The following is an 8155-nucleotide window of genomic DNA, read 5'->3' on the forward strand; positions in this document are numbered from 1 at the left end:
AGGTGTGTCCTTTAATATGTGGATGCATCAGAATGAGCATATAGAGGAGTTTGTGATCGTTCTATGGTCAGCTACACTGTTCTAAATGGGTATTTTGTTATTGATTCCCCTGGCTTCATTGTTTCCGGGGTTTGGTTGGCACTAATGACACCAACTGGGTCCCTGTTATCTATCTCTTTGACTAGGGTTATTTAAACTATTCATTCTTTATAATTTTTATTTCCTCTTCTCAGATGCAGATTTTATTCCTATATACAATATATGGTTTGAGGGAATTTTAGAAATGATTTTACTCATAGTTGGAAGTACCTTGTGATTTTTGGAGTCATGAACTTGATATGCAAATTGAGCACAAACTTTTCATATGGACCTTAATTTTGAACTCCAGGCAGGAAATATCCAGTTCACTGGAGCTCTGAAGAGTCTGCAGTTAAACAAATCTGAGAAAAAGGTCTAACCCTGAATATCAGAAATAAGAGTCACATTTGGATGTGAGTCTAAGTCACATCCTTATCCCAGTTCTTGCCCAAATATCCTGCTATTCTCTGCTATCTTACACCAAAAACATGATACAGATTTGTGATAAGGATCCTCCTTTCTAGATGCACAAATGATGTAATAGTCTCAGAAACAAGAACAGATATTAGAAAAGCTCAGGAAAACTTTCTAATATTATTATTCATTAGGGAAATACAAATTAAATAATGAGATGCCACTAGAGAGGTAATGTTTAATATTTTTTCTAAAGGATCGTATCAACAGTTGGCATGAATGTGGAGCAACTACAACTCATATATTTCTGGTGGGAATGTAAAATTACACAGTCAACTTGGGGAACAGTTTGGTAGTTTCCTATATAAACATACAATTACCATAGGATTCAACAGCTTCACTCTAGTTATTTATTCAAGATAAATAAAAACATAGGTCCATACAAATACGTGTATGCACTGTTTTTAAGAACTTTATTCATAACTAGAGGCCTGGTGCACAAAATGCGTGCACTCAGGGGGGGTCCCTCAGCCTGGCCTGCACCCTCTCACAGTCCAGGAGCCGTTGGGGGATGTCCGACTGATGGCGTAGGCCTGCTCCTCCTGGTGTGCAAGCCTAAGCCAGCAGTTGGGCATCCTTAGTGCTGCCGCAGAGGCAGGAGAGGTTCCCACCACCACCACTGCGCTTGCCAGACATGAGCCCGGCTTCAAGCTGAGCAACACTCCCCCTGTGGGAGCACACTGACCACCAGGAGGCAGCTCCTGCATTGAGCGTCTTCCCTCTGGTGGTCAGTGCCATTATAGTGACCAGTCATTCTGCCGTTTGGTAAATTTGCATATTAGACTTTTATTATATAGGATAGTCCAAATTTGAAAAACAATCCAAATATCTATCAACTAATGAATAAACAAACAAATTATGGTACAGCAACACAATGAAATACTACTTAGCAACAAAAAGGTACGAAATGATAGTAAGTACACAACAACATGAATGAATCTCAAAAGCATTAGGCTAAGTGAAGAAGCCAGTTTCAATAGTCTACACAGGGAATGTTCCATTTACCTGACATTTTGAAAATGTTGCCTTTATTTATTTATTTTAATAATAAAAATTAAGTTTTATTTTAAAAAGTAAAACTTCATACATACTTATAAAACATAAAATTTATGTTATTGGGCAAATCAATTATATAAACTGTTTACAGCAGTAATTAAAGAAGTGGTAACATTTACCAGTGTAAAACATCACAGAATTCAAATCACAATTTGTATCTTCAAGATTTAAGTGTTATATCCCATTAAGTAAAATATGGTCAGTTTTAAGATAAAATTCCTCCTCTGGATATCCTGTTCTCAATCAAGTCTTTCTTTATCACCATCATCTCACACAGTAGGATAGTTGGCCACAGTGGTTGTTCCAGTCTTTGGCCATTTTTATGTAGCATTCTTGCCCCAAGCTCTACAGCCCAGCTATTCTTGATAATTCAATATTTATTGTTATTTGATTTTGCTCCTTCAAAGACATAGCCAACCACCAGAACACCATGACCTAGATCTTTGCTGCTGCATTTTGGATCATAATAAATGCCATCTTCATAGAACTGGAAGCTAATATGGCTTGCATCTATAGCAACATAGATGGGCCCTACAGTTTCCACTGCCTTCATGAAGGAACGCTCCTGCTGAGGGATGTCCATGAAGCCAGTGTCATTGGCAACAGAATCCTCTGGCCTGTATTTGCAGGATCCAATCTTTGCATGGTATGTATAGGATTCCTCTGAGTCCAACCCTCCATTAGACTGAACCTACTAGAAGCCATTACCCATTAGGCCACCATTGCAGCCCTCATTGCCTTGACACTGAGAGTAAGCTACAAGGTTTTGATCACTCAATGAAATAAGTTTTCCAGTTTTCCGGAGCATTTGTCCTTCAAGGGCACCAGTTGCACTAAAAGCCCAACAAGAACCACAGTGACCCTGATTCTCCATAGGAGATACATAGCCTTCTTCTCTCCGATCAACAGTTGGGGGTATTTCAGCAAAGAGGAGGTTCCCAGAATATCTGTCTTTTCTTGTGCTTCCAGTTTTGAAAGCCATTCATTACCTGCCTGAATTCTTCATTGGTCATAAACCCCATGTGGGACTCCCTTCTTTCTCTCCCCTTTCAATGGTAGAATTCTCCTGTGAAAATCTGTTTTCCTCTTTCTCCCATTTGTCAGCATTTCTCTATCCCCTGTGAAAGTTTGTTTCCTCTTTCTCCCCATACCATGTGGCTTTTCCCTATCTTCTGTGAATGGATGTCTTCCTCCCCCCTTATCCTGTAGCGCCTTTTGCTCTCTGTGAATGTATGCCTTTTGGCAGCACCAAGCCTCCATCAATGGGCTTCGAGCCTTCCTCCCCCATGGACCCTCTTTATTTCTAAAACTCCCTAAACCAGATTATTTTACCCCCTGAAGCTCCTTTCACAGAGGCAAATTGAATCTCTAATTTCAGCTGAAATTTTGAAAAATATACAGAAAACAGAGAACATGTTGATTTACACTATGTGCATCTAATTAGAAAAATTCAGATCATGAGTTACATGGCCCAGCTTCTTCAATAGATGAGTTATAATGAAAAGAATAGATAAGTTACAAGAGGCTTAAAAGACTTGAGTATAAAGGAAATGTACAACAGTGAACTATAGTTTCTAGAGATACACACTTAAATGATAAAACTATAAAGAAATGCAAGGAAGACTAATGACTGCAGTTATCTTTGAAAGTTCTAGAATCACAGAAGTATAAGTATAATCTCTTAGTATAAGAGAGCCTCTTGGTTAAAGACTACGCAGAAGACTCTCTTTAGTAGATGCCTTGTAAGACAGTTCATTCTTCTCAAACCTGATTCATTTTCTCTCTTGGTCACTAGGCCAATTATCTTGCCCAAGGAAAAGAGTGCTGGCCCTCTAGGGAAGGAACAAGAATAGACTCAGAAAAAAACTACTGGACCTTGCTAGTATGGGCAGCAGGAGACATTAGACATGCTGGCAAATGGATCTCAAAGGTACTGGACTAAAGAATGTGTAATTTAAGATTGGATAATGAAGAACCTGTTGACATGACACCACCCTGATGTGACACAAGATTTAATGCCCTGGAAAGGTCTCCCAGAAATAGTCCTAATATCGTCCTGGAATGGTTTATAAAATATTGGACAAAATGGTGGCTGATGTTAAATGAAATGGAAATGTGGGAGATGCCTTGGCAGTGAAAGGAATCAAAATGTTCAGAATATGTGAGCATATTTGCATTAAAAGTACACCTGTGGGATTTTAACTAATAAAGATAACTGAGTGCTGGCAGGAAGGCATCAATACCATTGAAAAACAAATTTGTTACTTACATTTTCTGAGAAACGGGCACATGCCGTGCTGCACAGGACCATAGGGGAACACACACAATCTGGTCAGGAAGCAGAAGCAGGAGCAAGGAGAAAGCTGAGGCAAAAGCCTTTATTGAGTTTCTGTGGTAAAAACAAGGCAGCACAGAGTTTACAGTTTAGGATTGGCTAACTTGAAAAATTCTGGTAGGCTTTGGGGGTTGTCTGGTAGCTGGCTTTGGGTTGATTTAGGGCATGAGAACTTTTGGCTTGGTTTATGAGAGTTAGATAAGAAGGTGAGTGGGTACACAGCACTGGCTCAGATAGTCTGCACATGAAATATGTCTTTTAAATAAGTCATTCGCCCCTCCCAGGAATTAGCCCTGGAGCAGGGGGAGCTCTCTCTATCTCTAGATCTGTAAGGCCCTTGAAATATGTCAAAACAGTATAAGATACAGAAAATATAAAACAATTAATATAATACTGGAATTGATCTAACATATAAAATCAAAGATCTCATCAGATGGCTATGTTTTTTGGAATTGCCTAGAGAATATTCTCTTCATTAAGCTAAGTAATGTACTGGTAAAGGGTGCATGAAAAAGCTTGATGGTGGTGAACCTCTCTGAATGGTGGCCTATGGTGGCAGATGCTATTATGGAATTGGATTCCCTAGTGTCCATGGGTGTGACAAAACCCAGGAAGAGCAGAAGCCAGGTGGCAGCTCTTCATCATCATAGAAAAAAAGATGGACCTATTTACCCTAAGAACAGCTAGCCAGATTGGTCAATAGGGGCTTTGAAGCATGGAAGTCAGTAGTAATGGCCAATAGACCACAGAGTTCTGAGAGACAAGATTTGTGGATGGCTCACAGGGTTTTTTTTAATTTTATATCTATCTATCTATCTATCTATCTATCTATCTATGTATCTATCTATCATTTATCTATAACTTTCAGAGAAGACAAAGTTGAAAAGAAGGCTGTGTCATCTGCTCCAAAGGAAAGTCACAATCCCTGATCCAGTGTTACTAACAACTATTTTTTTAGAGTCAGATCTATATTAGTATATTGAAGGAGAGATTGGATCAACTTTAGGAAGGACCCTTCAGGTCACAGCTAGTGTATGTATTGAGCAGTGATTATCCCAGTTCTTGACCAAAGTTACATATGACTATTTATCTGAATAACTGCACTGAGGGAGGGGAAATATTCAATTACTAAATATCCAATTACTTTGATATAGATTCTGAGCTGGAACTCTTAAACCTGGGGACAAAAGAACTATCATGACATTTCTTTTTTTTTTAATTGTTTAAAGTATACATGTCTCCTTTCCCCCTGATTGCTCCTCCCCCCTCCCCAGGCCACTTCCACCCCCCAGGACAAGCTCACAGGGTCCCAGTGTCTGTGTGAATTGGGTATGCTAATATGCATGCATACAACAACTTTGGTTGATCTCTAAGCCTCCCTCCCCTGCTTTCTTTCTGAGATTGGACGGTCTGTTCAGTGATACCTTATCCCTGGATCTATTTTTGTTCATCAGTATATGTTGTTCATTATATCCCACATATGAGTGAGATCATGTGATATTTATCTTTCTCCGACTGGCTTATGTCACTTAGCATAATGCTCTACAGTTCCATCCATGCTGTTGCAAATTGTAAAAGTTCCTTCTGCTTTATAGCAGCGTAGTATTCCATTGTGTAGATGTACCACAGTTTTCTAATCCATTCATCTGTTGATAGGCAGTTAGGCTGTTTCCAAATCCTAGCTATTATAAATTGTGCTGCTATGAACATAGGGGTGCATATATCCTTTCTGATTAGTGTTTCTGGTTTCTTCAGATATATTCCTAGAAGTGAGATCACAGGGTCAAATGAGAGTTCCATTTTTAACTTTTTGAGGAAACTCCATACTGTCTTCCACAGTGGCTGCATCAGTCTGCATTCCCACCAGCAGTAAAGGAGGGTTCCTTTTTCTCCACATCCTTGCCAGCACTTGGCATTTGTTGATTTGTTGATGATAGCCATTTTGACACGTGTGAGATGATACCTCATTGTTGTTTTGATTTGCATCTCTCAGATGATTAATGACCTTGAGCATGTTTTTCATATGTTTCTCCACCTTCTATATGTCCTCTTCCGAAAAGTGTCTATTTAGGTCCTTTTCCCATTTTTTATTGAATTGTTTATCTTCCTTTTGTTAAGTTGTGTGAGTTCCCTGTAAATTTTGGAAATTAAAACCTTATTGGAGATAACATTAGCAAATATGTTCTCCCATGCAGTGGGCTTTCTTTGTTTTGTTGATGGTTTCTTTAGCTGTGCGGAAGATTTTTATTTGATGTATTCTGATTTGTTTATTTTCTCCTTAGTTTCCATTGCCCTAGGAGCCTTATCAGTAAAGATAATTCTATAACATATGTCTCATATTTTTCTGCCTGTGGAGTCTTCTAAGATTTTTATGGTTTCCCATCTTACATTTAAGTCCTTTAACCATTTTGAGTTTATTTTTGTGTATGGTGTAAGTTGGTGATCTAGTTTTATTTTATTTTATTTTTTTGCATGTATCTGACCAATTATCCCAGCACCATTTATTGAAGAGACTGTATTGACCCCATTGTATGATCATGTTTCCTTTGTCAAATATTAATTGAGGAGCCAAGATGGCGGCGTAAAGTACAGACCTGTGCGTGCTGCCTCCCACAACAACATGGAGGCTACCAACTATAAAAGAAACAGTTGTCATTCAGAACCATGGGAAAGCTGGCCCAGTGGAAGCTCTACAACTGGAAGGAAAGAAAGAAGAGCATTGAGACTGAGTAGGATGTGCAGAGGCTCCAAAAACGAAGGTACGGCACTTGGGGACGCGAGTCGCTGAGTCGCGGAGAGGCGAGTAGACGCGGAGACGTCATTGCCCTTAGCCCTGCCCTGGTGATATCCGGGGACCCTGCCCTACTCAAATTACATCCCCAGCCAAGCTGTGCTAGTGGCACAAAGAGAACCACCAGCGCTTTTGCAGCCCAGCCCAGCAGAATGCAGATTTCAACTCCTCGCATACATAAGGGACACAATAAAGAAGCAGAATCAGATTCGGAGGAAGCCGGAGCCAGACACGGCTGGGCCAGCGACGTGGAACCGCTGTACCAGCAAACGCACAGGCAAGCCCACCAGATCCAGTCTCACATGGGATGCTGGGAGACAGCAGACAGGAAGTCTGTGCACTTGGTAGAAAATAAAATCCAAGCAAGCATACCAGATATTCAGCCACCAGGAAGGCCTGGAGATTTTGTCCAGCAAGGAGCCGCCCAACAAAGGACAGAATGCCAAACTTTGTGTTGCTGAGACTGCCCCCGTGAGGCCGAGGTGGCTCCCGTGGGGCTGAGGCAGCCCCTGAGAGGCTGGGACAGCCTCCGAGAGGCTGGGATGGCCCCCGTGAGGCTGGGATGGCCCTGGTGAGGTTGGGATGGCCCCAGTGAGGTTGAAATGGCCTCGGTGAGGTTGAAACGGCCCCGGTGAGGCAGAAATGGCCCCTGTGAGGCTGAGACGGACCCAGTGAGGCTAGAATGGCCCCGGTGAGGCTGAGATGGCCCAGGTGAGGCTGGGACGGCCCCCGTGAGGCTGGGACTGCCCCGGTGGGGTGGGATGGCCCCAGTGAGGTTGAAATGGACTCGGTGAGGTTGAAACAGGCCCAGTGAGGCTGAAACGGCCCCGGTGAGGCAGAAATGGCCCTTGTGAGGCTGACGGCCCCGGTGAGGTTGGGATGGCCCCGGTGAGGCTGAGACGGCCCAGGTGAGGCTGAGACAGCCCTGGTGAGGTCGAGACGTCACCAGTGAAGTCGAGACAGCACTGGTGAGGTCGAAATGGCCCCGGTGAGGTTGAACCGGCCCCGGTGAGGCTGAAACGGCCCCGGTGAGGCTGAATCAGCCCCGGTGAGATTGAGACGGCCCCAGTGAGGTTGAGACTGCCCCGGTGAGGCTGAGATGGCCCCGGTGAGGTTAAGACAGCCCCAGTGAGGTCGAGACGTCACCAGTGAAGTCGAGACGGCACTGGTGAGGTCGAAATGGCCCCGGTGAGGCTGAAACAGCCCCAGTGAGGCTGAATCAGCCCCGGTGAGGTTGAGACGGCCCCGGTGAGGTTGAAATGGCCCCTGTGAGGTTGAGGCGGCCCCTGTGAGGCTGAAACAGCCCCCGTGAGGCTGGGACGGCCCCTGTGAGGCGGGGACAGCCCCTGTGAGGCTGAGATGGCCCCTGTGAGGCTGAGACGGCCCCTGGGAAGCTGAGAAAAATACCACATGAACTCACT

General features: G+C 43.0%; 1 pseudogene; it reads right to left on the reverse strand.

Moving 5' to 3' along the window:
- Nucleotides 1-1872: 1872 nt before the first annotated feature.
- On the reverse strand, nucleotides 1873-2630 carry LOC139002563 (procathepsin L pseudogene; annotated as a pseudogene).
- Between the last annotated feature and the right edge of the window lie 5525 nt (nucleotides 2631-8155).

This window comes from Myotis yumanensis, unplaced genomic scaffold, assembly GCF_028538775.1.
Source record: "Myotis yumanensis isolate MYYU_CA2020_CCGP unplaced genomic scaffold, mMyoYum1.0.hap1 SCAF_2, whole genome shotgun sequence".
Taxonomy (NCBI): domain Eukaryota; kingdom Metazoa; phylum Chordata; class Mammalia; order Chiroptera; family Vespertilionidae; genus Myotis; species Myotis yumanensis.